The sequence below is a fragment of the Pelodiscus sinensis genome, chromosome 13, assembly GCF_049634645.1.
Source record: "Pelodiscus sinensis isolate JC-2024 chromosome 13, ASM4963464v1, whole genome shotgun sequence".
NCBI lineage: Eukaryota > Metazoa > Chordata > Testudines > Trionychidae > Pelodiscus > Pelodiscus sinensis.
Window position 1 is genome coordinate 12656152 of NC_134723.1, and position 17809 is coordinate 12673960.

The following is a 17809-nucleotide window of genomic DNA, read 5'->3' on the forward strand; positions in this document are numbered from 1 at the left end:
CCAGAGCACCCCCGGATAGACCGCTTCAGGAGACGTAGGAAGAGGAGGAGGGCTCTGAGAGCCAGGAGCCTGCCGGCAGCCTGCCCAGGACCCGGGACCCCCAAGGCACCCCACAGAGCCGCTCGCCTGTGTCGTCCGAGGCCGGCGAGGCATCCACCTGTGAGTACCATAGTGCACCCCTTATGTGTATGGGGGGCTGGGGCGAGAGGGAGCCCCGGGACCGTGCGCCTGGGCCTTGCCCACCACGGAGCAGCAGCTGGGGAGCCTGCCGGGGGCATGGCCTTGCAGAGGGGAGCTGGATTTCACACACCTGGGCCCCTGGGGTAATTGACCGCTGGTCTTGTTCACCACAGCTGCAGCACCTGGGCCTGCAGGGCGCACCACACCGCCTGCAGCAGCTGCCCGTGCCCGGGCAAGCAGGACAGCCAGGAACCAGGAGGACTACCAGAGGCGGCACCTCCGGTTCCTGGATCACCAGCTTCGCACCCAGGACCACTGGGTCCAGGAGGACATGAGGCTGCGCCGGAGGAGTTTGGAGGCCCTGCGAGGCCACCTCCAGAGCCTGCTCGACCGCTTCCCATTTCCTCCTGCTCCTGCTCCCCCTGCTCCTCCTGCTGCTCCCCCTTCTCCTCCTGCTCCTCCTGCTCCCCCTGCTCCCCCTGCGCTCCCTCCTGCTCCCGCTCCTGCTTCCTCCACACCCCCTGTCCCTCCTGCCCCCCCCTCCACAACCATTTACCACCGACGCCCCCGGACCCGCAGTGTGGCGAGACGGGAGAGGCAGCCGGACTCCCACCCCTGAGCTTTCCTTTCCCTTCCTCCCGTCCCTCCCCTTCCAGCTCCCTCGTCCCAGGTTTCCCCCTCCCCTCTCCCACCCTCATTCCTCCCTTCCTCCCACCCCAGTTATGTGAAATAAACATACGTTTTTGTTTGAAAAACAGGTGTCTTTATTTTACAGTAGGTAGGGAGGGGAAAGGGGAAGGGGGTGTAACCCCCAAGGAGATTGCTTGGATTCCCGGGGCTTTGTCTGCTGGCAGCTCAGGGAGAGGCACTCTGAGTTTGCCTTGGCTTCCCCTCCCTACCAGGGCCAGAGTCTGCCCGGCAACCCACAGGGAGTGAGATGCCCCTCCCAGGGGGAAGGAGAGACCATTGTTGAGGGGAGTCTGGGGCCAGCCAGGAAAAGGGGAGGACTGAGTGTGTGGGAGCTAGTAAGCCCCAGGCCTGCATGCAGGGTTCCCCCTGAGAACTAGCCTCTAGGGACCTGAAGGCAGGATCCCTCAGCTGGGTTTATGTCTCCACTGTTGATTCCCAGTTGTGGAGTTTGCTGGGAGGCTTCCCCAGCCAGGCTGAGTTGGCTCTCCAGCTCCCTGGGTGAGAGAGTCACTGCATGGTCAGCTCGGCTCTAGCAGCAGGTTCAGGGCTGCTGCCTGCTGTGTGGGTCTGGAGGCTGGGCTGGGAGGCTATAGTTTTGAATTTTGGTGCAGTTGTGTGGTCTGCATCTTGAGCCCTGCACCCCTTCGCGGTGAGGGGAACTTCTGGGACCGAAGCAGCTTGGTCCCTGCTTAAAGAGGACCCCTGTGAGAAGAGAGCAGCCCTTTGCAGAGACTGAGTCATCTCTCAACGTGAGGCTCATTCATGGAGTGTGTGAGTGCACCAATTTTTAGTTAGTCAGGCAGGGAATTTGTTTGGGGATTTTATTACCTGCAGCATATTAAACTGTGGAGGGATTTACTGCCTTCTCCCATTTGTGAATCCTTTGGGCTGTACTGGACCTAGTCAGCCCCACTGCTAAACCACTGCAGAGAAGGATTGTGTGGTCAGCAGTCATCAAGGACCCCAACAAAGTACGCGTACCAACGGGACACTAACCTCACAGTTGCTGGGCCCCGGTGACCCTAAAAATAGTGTTTTACCCTGTTCTGTTATAATTGTCTCTTGTTTAATATAATTGTGTTTATTATAGTGTATGTGTTTGTGTTATGTTCTGGGAGTCTCCAACTATCTGGCAAATACGTGGGGATTATCCTGGGCTAGAATTTTCCTCCCAAGCTGCCCTGGTGACCCTGCTAGGAAGGAGTGAGGGAGGTGGAGGCACCGCCAAGTACATCAATCAGAAAGAATAAAATTGAGTAGGTGGCGGGATCCAGAAGAACCCAGACCTATCCATCCGAACCTGAAAGGAGATTGGCTTTAAAAGAAGGTAACCAAGTGGAGAGGGGGCGCTACAGGGGATAGGGTGGAAGAAGGCCCCAGTGGGGTATGCAAGGGAGAGGTCAGTCCTCCTCCTCCACCAGGAAGCTCTCCCACAGGGCTTCCCGGATCCGGACGGCCCCCCGCTGGGCTTCCCGGATGGCGGCGGTGTCCAGCCATGCGGTCAGCCTCAGCCATCCAGGCTGGCAGGAAAGCCTCCCCCTTTCGCTCACACAAATTGTGGAGCACACAACATGCCGCCACCACGGGAGGGATGTTGTGCTCAGCCAGATCCAGACGGGTGAGGAGGCATCGAAAGCGGGCTTTCAGTCGCCCGAAGGCCCCCTCCATCACGATGCGGGCCCTGGTCAGCCTGGCAATGAAGGCCTGGCAGGAGGGATTGAGGTTCCCCATGTAGGGCTTCATCAGCCACAACTGCAGTGGGTAGGCGGCATCCCCCACCAGGCAGATGGGCATGTCCACGTCCCCGACCCTGATGTGGCAGTCGGGGAAGAATGTACCGTCCTGCAGCCGCTGGCACACGGAGGAGTTGCGGTACGCCCGGGCGTCAGACCAGCCCACATTAATGTCCATGAACTGTCCCTGGTGGTCACACACGGCCTGCAGGATCACAGAGAAGTACCCTTTGCAGTTGACGTAACGGGACGCCTGGTGTTGCGGGGCACGGGTGGGGATGTGCGTCCCGTCGATGGCCCCCCCGCAGTTGGGGAAGCCGAGGGCGCCAAACCCCCGGATGACGGTGTCCGGGTCGGCGAGGCGGACCACCCTGCGGAGCAGCACCCGGTTGATGGCCTTGACCACCTGCGGAGAGAGACACAGCAAAGCGCCAATCAGTGGGGCGCCCGGGTGGCTGGGAGCGTCCACAATGTCATCACTTCCTGCCTCTCATCCACAACAAAATGTTTCAGAACTTCACAGACAATTACAACAATGTATTACGTCAACCATCAGAACAGAGCCTGCTCTTACCCAACCTGGGCAAAAGCAGTACAATTATGGGAATAGTGTATTCCCCACAGGATAGACTTAGTAGCAGCCTATTTGCCACACATGGACATCACAGCAGAAATTCTCAGCAGACACTTTTCCCAAACACACTAATGTGAAATCAACCCCAAGATCCTGGCCCAGCTACTCAGGTATTGGGAATACCCCACAACATACCTCTTTGCGGCCAGTAGCAATGCCAAATACTCTCAATACTGCTCTCATGCAGATCTCAGCTGCCATTCTCTAGGTGACACTTTCACCATCAAATGGAACATACTGTCTTCTTCCCTGTCCCATTTCTCCATTGGGTACTTCAGAAAGACAAGCAAGACAAAGCCACAGTCATCCTGGTGACTTTTAATTGACCCAGACAAAGTTGGCTCCCCTACCTCCTCCAAATGACCATGAGATCTCCATGGCATTTTCCTCCATTATCTCACCTTCTCGCACAAAACGCAGGCTGAATTTGTTACCCAAACATCCTGATACTTCAGCTCTGAGTATGGCTTCTCATTAGCTAGTCCCACTGGAATCATCTTGTTCTGTGCTGGCTCAAGAGATTCTCCTTAATTGCTACTGACTTCATACAAAAACATACATGTACAAGTGGCAAAGTTTCTCCATGTGGTGTCACGTCCACCAGACCTTACCTACAACTGATTCACTCCCCATGACAGTGAACTATCTATTCTCTCTAAAAATGACAGGCCTTTCCCTTAGTTTCTTAAAATTATACTCTGATACAATAACCACCTTCCACACCACTATGGATGGTTTCATCAAATTTGCTCATCCTATTACTAAATGCTTCATTACAGGGATACAGAATATCTATTCCCACTACCAGGGCCCCAGGGCCCAGCATGGAATCTCAATCTAGTACTCCAGGTACTCAGGAATAGGCCCCTTTGAACCTTTCTCCACTTGTTGGCTGCTACACTTTCCAATTAAAGAAGCATTTTTAGTGACAATCAGTTCCATGAGATGGGTTGGAGAACTAGGAGCCCTCATGGTGGACCCCTCCTATGCAACATTTTACAAGGACAAAGTAGTCCTACAATGACATCCACAATTTTCTACCAAAAGTATCCTTTTCATTCCGCTGCAGTAAGCCAATATACCTACCTGTCTTCTTCCCCAAACCACACACAGGGAACAGGGAGGTGGCACGCTACATATTTGACATATGCAGAATGCTATATAGATAGACTAAAACATTCTGCAAATATTCCAGACTCTTCATAGAGAGGTCAGGGGGAGACTATCTCTATACAGTGACTATCCAAATGGATTTTGGAGTACCTCTGATTCTGTTACAAGAATAACCAGCAACCTCCAGCAGTCCTGCACATGCACTCCATCAGGGCCGCGGATACACCAACAACCTTCCTGAAAATGTCCCTATAAGTGACATTTGAAAGCAGCTACCTGGATATTTGCTCATATCTTTAACAAGCACTACCTACTGGAGACAAACTCAGCCTCTGATGCACATTTCAGACACATGATATTGTTCATGATTCATTCTTAAACTCTGAAGTCCTCTCCTCTGAGCATGGACACTACTCCATAGTCACCTAAAGTGGAGCACCCACAGGGACATTCTTTGAAGAAGAGAAGGTTACTTACCTGTGCAGTAACTGAGGTTCTTTGAGATGGTTGTCCATCTGGGTGCTCCACTTCTCTCTCTCCTCCCCTTTGCTTTGGTGTATTCTTCCATCCTCTGCAGCAGAGAAGGAACTGAGGGAACAGTTGGTTACACATGCAGGATAGTTGCTCTGAATGGCGCACAAGCAGCCTACTGAAGGCACTGCTACCACAAATCTATGACTAGAGGCACAGGGATGCACAGTCACTGAAAGTGGAGCACCCACATGGACAATCATCTTGAAGAACCTCAGTTACTACGCAGGTGAGTAACCATCTCTTTTTATTCTCCTTCTGAAACATCTGAGATGGCCACAGCTAGAGAAAGGATATTGATCCTGGAGGATGAGAGCTTTCAGGTATTTCTGAGCATTCTGTCTCAGGTGCTTGGTTGTTTCTTGTTCACAAGTGCAAGGTCTAACTAGTTGTTCTCTGTGGGTCTGAAAGGAATTTCCCCCCAAGTAGGTTGGCAGTGACTTTGTTTTGGTTTTGCCTTCATCTGCAGTATGTGGATTTGAATCACTTGCCAGAATTGTCTAAGTATATTTCTGTAGCACAGTTGCTGATTTTGTCAATATGAAATTGGTCAGGGCCTGCTTCTCCATCTCTCTCTTCACACAGTCTATGGCTGTGTCTACACTGGCATGAATTTCCGGAACTGCTTAAAACAGAATACTATTCCGTTTTCAGTTTTTCCGGAAAAGGAGCATCTACATTGGCAGGCTGCTTTTCCGGAAAAGTCCTTTTTCCGGAAAAGCGTCTGTGGCCAATGTAGACGAGCTTTTCCGGAAAAGAGCCCCGATAGCCATTTTCACAATCGGGGCTTTTTTCCGGAAAAGACTACTGGGCTGTCTACACTGGCCCTTTTCCAGAACAGTGTTCTGGAATAAGGACTTATGCCCAAGTGGGAGCAGAATAGTTTTTCCGGAATAGCGGCTGATTTTGTGCAGTAGAACGTCATTGCTTTTCCAGAAATTCAAGGACCAGTGTAGACAGCTCTCAGCTTATTTTGGAAAAGCGGCTGATTTTCCGGAATAAGTGGCCTAGTGTAGACACAGCCCCCGTATCTGGTACCACTGTTTGGGGTTCAAGTGAGTCAGCTTCCTTGTCGGTAAGCTCTTGGTCCTGCCCCTCCCAAAGTGTAGGGGAACCTGAGTCCTATTGCTCCATCCATGTCTTGTCCCAGAGCTCTGAAATTGTGATAGTAAAGGATGGCCTTCACTTGGCTCACCTCCTATTCTTCTTCTCTTGAGTACTTCTTACCACACCTAATATCTCAGTTTGGGGTCTGGCTGCTGTTTAATGTTAGTACTTTGAACCAAACCCTGAGAGTCTATAACAATCCACTGGTGTGCCCACATCTGCTTCTCCCTATCTCTGCACTAATATCTCAAAGGAGCAGAGGAAAGATTAATAGCTAGATCACCTCGTTAAGAACTGTATCTCTTCACACAATTCACTCTTCAATATAATTTTAATATAATTCCAGTGGCAGAGCCTGAAGCCAATATATTTTACCCAGATGAAATTCCTACTGTTGACAAAAGGGTTACCAATAACAATTGAGAAAAGACTGCAATGTGATTATCTACAATCTAAATTAACGTTGCCCTGTAAAGACGCAAACTATGGAAATATCAGCGGTCGCTGAGTCATGATTATTAGCTGTGTTAAACTCTTTGTTTTATTTGACTAAACAACTAGCTGGACTCTCATCAGTCTTGATCTTATATCTTTTTTTCTTATTTACTGTAATAAGTACAGAGGTTAGGAAGTTCTGTCATCTGGTAAATTCCCTGGGTGTTATCTTTGCTCTCTTGTAAGTTCCTATAAATCAAATATAATTTTGACTATGAAATAGAGCTTGTTTATACAAATAAATATATAAAATCAGTAGAATATTGTACTCTTAGAAAACTGGATACCTATACTAAGACCAAAATATATGAAATTCAAAAGGTGATTGACCTTTTGAAGCAAGAGGATTGTTTCTTCATTTTCAGCTAATATTGGTACAAAGATAGTAAGTTTGATTTCAAAGCTATTCATCTATATTTTGAACTTTTTATCATGGGACCCTAATATTTACTGATCCATCTGTTTATCTCTGTGGTTCATATTTTGGTTTGTCATCTTTAAAAATTGAAGTTTCTGTATCTATTCTTAATGTATGTTTGTATTTTCTTTTCTTCGTATTTTAAAAAATACCATACTTTTAGCAGCACAGTACTCCTTGAATATACATTGCACTGTAATGTCCTATTAATTATCATTTTAATTCCATAACAGTCAAGAGTAAATGAGAGCATTTTCTAAATTGTTTATTAGATTTGAAATCATTCTACTAAATAAGGCTATGTCTACACTACAAAGTTAATTCGAACTAACAGACATTAGTTTGAATTAACTTTGATAGGCGCTACACTAGCGCTCCATTAGTTCGAACTTAATACGAACTAGCAGAGCGCTTAATTCGAACTAGGTAAACCTCATTCTATGAGGACTAATGCCGAGTTCGAATTAGCTAGTTCGAATTAAGGGCTCTGTAGCCACTTAGTTCGAACTAGTGGGAGGCTAACCCTTCCCAGCTTGCCCTGGTGGCCACTCTGGCCAATACCAGGGAAACTTGTCTGCCTCCCTCCCGGCCCCGGAGCCCTTAAAGGGGTACGGGCTGGCTACACAGTTTGTGCCAGTTGCAAAGCTGCCAGCCAGCAGACCCTGCCCCTGCCACGCCATGAGCCAGCCACCCGCTGCCACCCAACCCTCCCCCTCTTCCCGGGACAAGCCTGGCGGCTCCCAGGAGCCTGCCCTGGGCCGCAAGAGGCGGGCGCCCACTTGGTCTAGTGTGGAGATCGTGGACCTCATCGAGGTTTGGGGGGAAGCCTCCAATGTCCACGATCTCAGCACTAGCCACAGGAACACGGCTGTCTATGGCCTCATGGCTGCCAGCCTGGCCACCAGAGGCCACCAGCGGACCCGGGAGCAGGTCCGCTGCAAAATAAAGGACCTGCAACAGTCCTACTCCCGGGCCTGTCTGCCAGGGGCCGACCCAGAGGCCTGCCCCCACTTTCAGGCCCTGGACCGCATCCTGGGGGCTCACGCTGTCCATGCCCCCCGGGTGGTCATCGACCCCAGGGCAGAGGGACCGGTCCTGGACACCGAGGAGGAGGAGCCTGAGGATGCCATGAGCCAGGAGCCTGCCAGGAGCCTTCCCAGGACCCAGGACCCCCGAGGAACCCCACAAACAACATCTCCTGTGTCGTCCGAGGCCGGGGAGGCCTCCACCTGTGAGTACCATCATGCTCCCCTATGTGTATGGAGGAATGGGGGGGAGAGGGAGCCCAGGGACCGTGCGTCTGGGCCTTGCCCACCTTCGAGAAGCAGCTGGGTGTCATGCAGGGGCCTTGGACTTGCAGAGGGGGGCTGGATTTCACCCCCCTTGTCCCCAGGGAGAACTGACCGCTGCTCTTGTTTCACCACAGCCGCAGCACATGGGACTGCAGAGTGCACCACCCTGCCCGGGCCAGCCGGCGTGCCAGAAACCAGGAGGACTACCAGTGGTGGCACCTCCGGCAACTAGGAGCACTGGGTCCGGGAGGACCTTCGGCTGCACCAGCGGAATGTGGATTCGCTGGAGGAGCAGGGACGTGGCCTCAGAGGCCACCTCCAGACCCTGGTGGACCGGTTCCTGCCTCCTCCTGCTCCAGCTCCTGTGGCTGCCGCAGCTCTCACTCCTCCTCCCACCCCTGCTGCCCCTGCTCCCTCTCCTGCTTCCTCCGCACCCGCCGTCCCTCCTGCCCCACCCTCCACATCCGCTCCCCCCCGAGGGCTCTGCACCCACAGTGTTGCGAGACAGGAGAGCCAGCTGGACCCCCAAGCCTGAGCTTTCTCTTCCCTTCCTCCCCTTCCACCCCCTTCCAGCTCCCTCCTTCCAGATTTCCTCCTCCCCTCTACCACCCTCATTCCTCCCTTCCCCACCCCAGTTATGTAAAATAAAGAGAGGGTTTTTTTTTGCCAAAACAGGTGTCTTTATTTGACATTAGGAAGGGAGGCTAGGGAGGGAAAACGGGAAGCGGGGAGGGTGGAAGAAGGCCCCAGTGGGGTATTCAAGGAGAGTTCAGTCCTCCTCCTCCACCTGGAAGCTCTCCCGCAGGGCTTCCCAGATCCAGACGTCCCCCCGCTGGGCTTCTCGGACGGCGGCGGTGCAGGGCTGAGCGTACTAGCCAGCCATGCGGTCAGCCACAGCCATCCAGGCTGGCAGGAAAGCCTCCCCCTTCCTCTTGCACAAATTGTGCAGCACAGAACATGCTGCCACCACGGGAGGGACGTTGTGCTCGGCGAGGTCGAAGCGGGTGAGGAGGCACCTAAATTGGGCTTTCAGTCGCCTGAAGGCCCCCTCAATGATGATGTGGGCCCTGGTCAGCCTCGCATTGAAGGCCTGGCAGGAGGGGTTGAGGTGCCCCGTGTAGGGCTTCATGAGCCAGGGCTGTAGAGGGTAGGCGACATCCCCCACCAGGCAGACGGGCATGTCCACGTCCCCGACCCTGATGTGGTGGTCGGGGAAGAAGGTCCCAGCCTGCAGCCGCTGGCACACGGAGGAGTTGCGGTACACCCGTGTGTCGTGTGCCTTGCCGGACCAGCCCACATTAATGTCCGTGAACTATCCCCGGTGGTCACACACGGCCTGCAGGATCACAGAGAAGTACCCCTTGTGGTTCACGTACTGGGAGGCCTGGTGTTCCGGGGCATGGATGGGGATGTGCGTCCTGTCGATGGCACCCCCCGCAGTTGGGGAAGCCGAGGGCGCCAAACCCCCGAATGACGGCGTCTGGGTCAGTGAGGCAGACCACCCTGTGGAGCAGCACCCGGTTGATGGCCTTGACCACCTGCGGAGAGACACAGCAAAGCGCAAATCAGTGGGGCGCCCAGGTGGCTGGGAGTGCTCGTGCCGTGGCAGTGCCCCACACCCCACTCCCAGGAGCAACCCCCCCGGACGACGTGTAGTACAGCCAGGAGAGACCAGCCCCTCCGGTGCAGGGCACTTTTGCCTCCCCTGGGGTGGCCCATCCCCTCCTTGCAGCCCGCCTCGCCCCCGGCCCAGTGGCCAGCGAGTGCCGTACCTGCATGAACACCGCTCCGACGGTGGATCTCCCCATGCCGAACTGGTTCCCGACGGATCGGTAGCTGTCCGGCGTGGAGAGCTTCCAGAGGGTGGTGGCTACATGCTTCTGGAGGGGGATGGCAGGCCTCATGCGCGTGTCCCTTCTGCGCAGAGCAGGGGCGAGCCACTCGCAGAGCTCCAGGAAGGTGTCCCTCTTCATCCTGAAGTTCTGGGTCCACTGTTGGTCTCCCCAGCACTCCATGACGACGCGGTCCCACCAGTCGGTGCTGGTGTCCAGACGCCAGATGCGGCATGGCACGCCAGCACCCGGGTGCCGCCGCTGCTGCTCCATGGCCCCCAGGGCGGCCAGGCGGAGAGGCAGGGGGCTGACGTGCGCCAGGTGGAACCAGGCAGCCTCCAGCCATTGCTGGCAGGCTTGCAGTAGCAAGTCCAGAAACTGCACCAGAAAGTGCAGGGCGAGCTCTGGCTCCATGTTGCCACCTGCGGCGGTGTCCCCGAAGGGAAGCACCGACACAGACGAGCGTAGAGAAAAACGCTTTGCTGTCCCTCGGCGAGGTAGGTAAGCAAGCAGGAAAAGCTGAGAACTGGCTGTCCATGGGGGTCCCTTTAAGCACGAGCCTCAGATAGCCTCAGACAACAGCCACACAAAGCAACTACTGACCTGATGCCCTGCCGGAACCGGTTTCAGCCGCCCTTAAATGCGCCCCTCTGTCCAATCAGTGTGGACGCACTAGTTCGAATTAGCAAAATGCTAATTTGAACTAGTTTTTAATTCTAGATGCGCTAGTTCGAATTAGCTTAGTTCAAATTAACTGATTCGAACTAAGTTAGTTCGAATTAGCACTGTAGTGTAGACATACCCTAAGAGACAATGTAGTTAATGTTACATTAACATTATTTTTCAAGATAAAATTTAACGGCAATTTTCCAGAGGTTCAAAATCAGTTGTATGTAAAGCTTGCGTGTTTTCTCTATTCACCCCATAAGCCTGATTTGCACATCAAGCATGAAATTAATCACTAGGGACATATCGACACTAGGAAATCATTTCAAAATAACTTATTTCAAAACAATATCCCCCAAAATAACTATTTCAGAATAGCACATCTACACTACAAGGCACCAACAAAATAGCACAGAATTATTTTGAAATAGCACGTTCATACTTATTGGCATCTATATCCCATTTAATGCCCCCAGAAGAACTCTGGTGGGGGCACCAGGAAAGAAGAAACTTCTTGTAGTTGCTGGCTAAGACTATCTGAGACGTGCCTAAAGGGACTCCTCTCTACAGCCACATCTCACATGTCAATTCTCCACTGCCTACCCCCTTGTGGGACACCAAACTCATGTTGTGCGCTCTGGTTGCCCTTCTGGATGCCACATCATTGACTACATGGAGCAAAGCAGTGCCAGGCTCACGGACATCATGCTGCACCACAGTGATCCACACTGCCCGTGTGCTGATTCAGGACCACAACGAGCAGCCCAGACCAGGGGACCACTTCAACCAGGCTCTGATGCTCCCAATGAACCAAATGATCCTTCATCCTCTTCACACCGTGCAATGCCACTTTTGGCAAAGGGAGATGAGTTCTCACTAGAGAGACTGTGTCGCCTGCAGTGATGGGACAACCAGCAGTAGCTCCAAAACTTCTGCATGCAGAAGGATCTCTGTGAATGGCCTACCCCTGCCCTCATGCAACAGGATACCTGAATGAGACCTGCCATTCCCCTGCAAAAGTTCATCACCATTGCCCACTGGAAGCTCCATGGGGAACCAGTTTCGCATGGGGAAATCTATGTTTGTGACCATGCTCATGCAGGTAGTCAAGGCCATCCCGCTGCAGAGGGTTGTCACCCTGGGAAACATTGACGCCATTGTCACTAACTTTGCCACCATTCGCTGTTCTCAACTGTGGCGGGGGGGGGGGGGTGGGAATGGATAGCATTCTTACCTATCTGCATCCTGGGTGATGCAGCCTAATCCTTGCTCTCAGGGCTCATTAAGCCCTAAATGGGCAGCCACGATCACAGCAAGGCTAGGCAGGTGCTGAAGGGTGGTGGAATGGAAGGTAGTTTTTATTATCTTAATGAAGCATTTAGTGATGGGATGAGTGAATATGTGGGATGTACAACAGGGGAGTGCCTTGCTCTGCTCCCAATCAGCTTGGCACTCCTTTCAGTCAGTGGCCTACTCCTAGTGTTCCTCATCAAAGCTCCAGATGAGGAACTGGAGGCAGGCTATCTGGTCCCACAGCAGATCCTCATGGGTTTTTTTCTGCCTGTGGATCCTGCGCAATTATGCAGATGGTGTGGGAGGTCTTGGACAATCCACAATCATAGCTGGTCTAGCTGAGAAGAAAAGTGACAGGCAGTAATCCCAGGAGACACTGTGCATGAAGCCTAGTCCTAATCTCTGAGCTGACACCAAAGGTGTCAGTTCAGACAATGGTTATGTGCTTCAAGCAAGGCCATCTGTTGTTACACTTTCATGCAGGGGCACAGATGTCCTGGGGAGCCTTGTTACCCAGGTCTTGGGGATAAGCAGGCATGAGAAGTTGCCAGCCAAGCCAGGAGCCTACAGGTGGGAGGGGAAGACAGGGTGGCTTGGTTTCCTTCCATGTCCTGTACACCTCAGATCTGGCGGTATCCAACAAAGAGAGAACTTCTATCCCTTCCCGCTGGAGGGGGGCAGGGAAGTTTGGGAAAGGTGTGTTTGAGCAGCACAGGCTGCTTGGCAGAGAGAGTGCTACTACGGTCTCCTCCACTTTCTCTCACTGACTCATAGACTCATAGACTCATAGACTTTAAGGTCAGAAGGGGCCATTATGATCATCTAGTCTGACCCCCTGCACAATGCAGGCCACAGAATCTCACCCACCCCTCTTAGAATAATCCTCTCATCTATGTCTCAGATATTGAAGCCTTCAAATACTTTGAAGGCCCCAAGATGGAGAGAATCCTCCAGCTGTGATCTGTGCCCCATGCCACAGAGGAAGGCAAAAAACCTCCAGGGTCTCTGCCAATCTACCCTGGAGGAAAATTCCTTCCCGACCCCAAATATGGCGATCAGCTAAACCCTGAGCATGTGGGCAAGACTCACCAGCCAGACACCCAGAAAGTTCTCTATAGTAACTCCTATCATCCCTCCATTGACCTATTTCCCACTGATAATGAATGGTCAATTAGTTACCAAGATCATGTTATCTCATCAAACCATCCCCTTATCATAGAAATATAGAACTGGAAGAGACATCAGAAGGTCATCAAGTCCAGCCTCCTGCTCTAGGCAGGACCAATCCCATCTAAATCAACCCTGCCAGGGCTTTGTCAAGCCGGAACTTAAACACCTCTAGGGATGGAGACTCCACTGCTTCCCTAGGTAATCCATTCCAGTGCTTCACCACCCTCCAAGTGAAATAGTTTTTCCTAATATCCAACCTGGATGTCTCCCACCATAACTTGAGACCATTGCTCCTTGTTCTGCCTTCTGTCACTACTGAGACCAGCCTCTCTCCATCCTCTTTGGAACCTCCCTTCAGGAAGTTGAAGGCTGCGATCAAATCCCCCCTCACTCTTCACTTCTCCAGACTAAACAGACCCAACTCCCGCAGCCTCTCCTCATAAGTCATATGCTCCAGCCCCCTAATCATTTTGGTTGCCCTCTGCTGGACCCTCTCCAATGCATCCACATCCTTTTTGTAGTGGGGGGCCCAGAACTGGACACAATACTCCAGATGTGGCCTTACCAATGCTGAATAAAGGGGAATAATGACACCTCTGGATCTGCTGGCTCTGCTCCTCTTAATGCAACCTAATATGCCATTAGCCTTCTTGGCTACAAGGGCAAACTGTTGACTCATATCCACCTTCTCATCCACTGTAACTCCCAGGTCCTTTTCTGCAGAACTACTACTTAGCTGGTTGATCCCCAGCTTGTAACTATGCTTGGGATTCTTCCGTCCCAAGTGCAGGACTCTACACTTGTCCTTGTTGAACCTCATCAGATTTCTTGTGGCCCAATCCTCCAATTTGTCTAAGTCACTCTGGACCCTATCTCTGCCCTTAAGCGTATCTACCTCTCCCCCCAGCTTAGTGTCATCTGCAAACTTGCTGAGGGTACAATCCATCCCCTCATCCAGGTCATTAATAAAGATATTGAACAAAACAGGTCCTAGAAACGAACCTTGGGGCACTCTGCTAGAAACCGACCGCCATCCTGACATTGATCCTTTGATCACTACCCGCTGGGCCCGGCCTTCTAGCCATCTTTCTATCCATCTTACTGTCCATTTATCCAATCCACATTCCCTTAACTTGCTGGCAAGAATATTGTGGGAGACCGTCTCAAAAGCCTTGCTAAAGTCAAGGTATATAACATCCACCGACTTTTCCATGTCCACCAAGCCAGTTACCTCATCATAGAAGCTAATCAGATTAGTCAGGCATGATTTGCCCTTTGTGAATCCATGCTGACTATTCCTAATCACTTTCCTCTCATCCAAGTGTCTCAAAATGGATTAGTTAAGGATCCCTTCCATGATTTTTTCAGGAACCGAGGTAAGATTCACCGGCCTATAGTTCCCTGGATCGTCCTTCTTCCCTTTTTTGAAGATGGGCACTACATTTGCCTTTTTCCAATCATCTGCGATTTCTCCCGATCTCCACGACTTTTCAAAGATAATGGCCAAAGGCTCCTCAATGACAGTTGCCAACTCCCTCAGTACCCTCGGATGCATTAAGTCCAGACCCATGGATTTGTGTACGTTTAGCTTTTCTAAGCAGTTCTTAATCTGTTCTTTACCCACCATGGGCTGTCCATTTTCATCCCACCTTGCATCACTGACAGGTTCTCATGCAGAGGATCCGTGTCCTCCACATCACTGCACTTGACCTGGAAGGATGCTGCCTGAGTACAGGTATGGGCCTATCCTGTGTGCTGTAATGTTGTGTGGTTTCATGACTCCAGCCTCTTTAGTAGTGGCTTGTTGTGGGAAGGAGTCCCACTACGGAGGCCAGAGTAAAGCAGGTCTGTTCAGGAACCTTGTTAGAGGAATCAGGGGATTCCTGTATGAACCCCTCATGGCGAATAATGCTCCGGCCTGGTACTCCATGTGCACCCACGTGCACAGTCTGTTGTGTGAGCTCCAGGCTGAAAAGGCCAAAAGGGGAGTGTTGCAGCCCTTGTAGCCCATCACCTGCTCCCATGTGTGAATAGGGAAAGTGATGGAACTCACCTAAAGTGCCTTCGCCAGGATTTTCCAAGCCCTGGGAGACATCCTTGGAGTGGAGACCAGCTGGTGGCATGGTTTCCTGGCTATCCTGCTGCTCCTCTTCCTCCTCCTCCTGGTCATGCTCCTCCACAATCCCACCCTCATGAAGGCTGACACTGGGCATGTCCTGGCTGGAGTCAACAATGATGGCGGGGGGGGGGGAGGAGAAGGTGACCAGCTCCCCTCCAATGAAGGCAGCCAGCTGCTTCTAGTAGTGGCAGGTGTGCAGTGCTGCCTCAGATCAGGAACTTTGCTCTCTGGCCTTGATGTAGGACTGCCAGAGTTCTTTAATTTTCATGTAGACCTGGTCCACGGTGATGGTGTACCCTTTCTCTGCAAGGCTGGTGGTTATCCAGCCATATACATCGGCACCATGTCTCTTGGTGTGGAGATCCTGGAAGTTGGTCTCCTCCCTCCAGACCTTGATGAAATCCAGGATCTCCACACCAGGCAAGGGTGGTGCCCTCTTTCACTCCTGGCCAGGGGCATCAGAGGGTGTGGTGAGGGTGCTGGCAGCCAAGGGGCGTGCAGAGGGAGCTCTGGGTGGCTCACAGATCCTCCAATGGGTGGTGTGTGTCATAGGGCTAGCAGGGCTCTCTTGATGCCACAATCCCTTTACCTTTTGCCCGAAGCTTTAAAGTCTGCAGGAAAATGGAAACATGGAGTTGTTGGGAGTGTGGCCAGAATGGCCACAAGGGCAGCTATGAGATGTTTCTGGCTGCCAATAATTTCTAAATAACAGCAACTGTCATCCACACAAATGCTTTATACTTCATGGAAAGCTGGTTTTATTTTAAAATAATGGGCTTGGAAGTGTGGACGCTCTGCTTGTTATTTTGAAATAAGGGGAGTTATAAGGCGTTTCTGCTATAAGTCGCCCCAGTATTCATCCATTCCTCATGCAAGTCGTTGACACTTGAAGGAACTGATGCTTCCTATTCCCTGCTCTTAAGTCACACCAAAAACAAAAACAAAACAATTTCCTCAAATGGAAGTATGCCATGGGAAAAAAAATCCCTGTTTTAAGTTGTTTCGCTGTAAGTCCAAGTTTTTTGGAACATATCTTGTACTTATAGCGAGGATGGCTTGTATTTCAAAATACCTTCCTAATGTAGACCCGGGGTAGTGTTTCAATGGAGAACCTACAGAAGGCAGAGGATAGTGGAGGATTTGGAAGAAAGGAAACTTGCCACAAAGACATTTAAATTATTCCCATGTGTGGGAGGCAACATGACAGCTGAAACATAAAGTAAGATGAAAAAACTACCATTCTATTCTGATTGTGAATATGCATTTTAATCTTTGGTGTAAATTATGCCAGAGATGACAGGTTCAGGAGCAAAGGTTGTTCAGATCAAATGTCAAGCTAAGGACATTGGGCTTGATCTCCCATTTTCTTTAGCCTTTTTTAGTTGTGAGCTCCAGTACACAGTAGGTATAAAGTACTATCAAAACAGAATGTTTATAAATTACACCCATTTTACATTAATGTAAATGGTTGCATAAGGTTCAGTGCAATAAAGAACTAGATATATTCATTGTGGACATGAGTCTGACTTACATTCATGCCCTTCTATGTTGCTATAAGAGGGTGAAATAGAAGTGGAATTAAATTATATTATGAGAGATTCAAAACAACTGTTGTGTAAAAAAGAATTAGACCTTTTAAGATTATTTTAATTCAGTTTAAAATCCCTGAAAAGACAACTTTATTACCATAAATTAGCGAAAATAGCCCGTGGGTTGTCCATGTTTTTACCTACCACACCCCGCCCTCTCCACCTGGGGTATATATGTCCGCGTCTTATGCAATTTGATTTTTACTCATATTACAAGGAGATCAACATAATAATATCAGCATCTTTAATTTAATAATAATTTAATAAGAGTGGCAATGCTGTTGTGTTTACTAAAATAAAATAATAAGACCCAGTATTATCGGGCTGCATGACATCATAATCTTCAATTTTTATAGCTGGCAAGTGGCAACCACATCAAAGACCACCAGATTCTTTTATGAAGGCAGCAGAAGTCTCTGCGGGTTATGTATATCCGTGGGTTTTCTAACCTATTTTTTACACACGATAGAAAAACTGCGGGTAATACATGAGTACATGTTATACTTGAACGCATGTTATATTTATGGTAGTTTGTTTGCCATTAGCCAAAATGCTTTTTTTAGTTTACCATTTACCATTGTATTGCATTTACAACTTGAAGTTAAAGACTCTTATTAAATATTCAGTACAACACAAAAGTGAAAATAATTATTTTTTTCAAAACCTAGTGTAAAATAAAATAATTTGGAATGTTAATTCATAATATATGTTATGAAATTTTATTCCAGAATATGTATAAACATTTCCTGGTATTATGCCTCAGGTGTGTTATTTGACACTTTGGTCTGTTCCTGCTTGACAGAAAGCAGAGTCCTGGCAAGTTCCTTAGCTTGAACATTTCATATTATCAGGTTATAAAATCAAAAGCATAAGTATGTGAGTTACCATATTTATCAAACATAATGTGTGTGAAAGTAATTGTTAGTAAAAATTAAAACTAAGCGGAC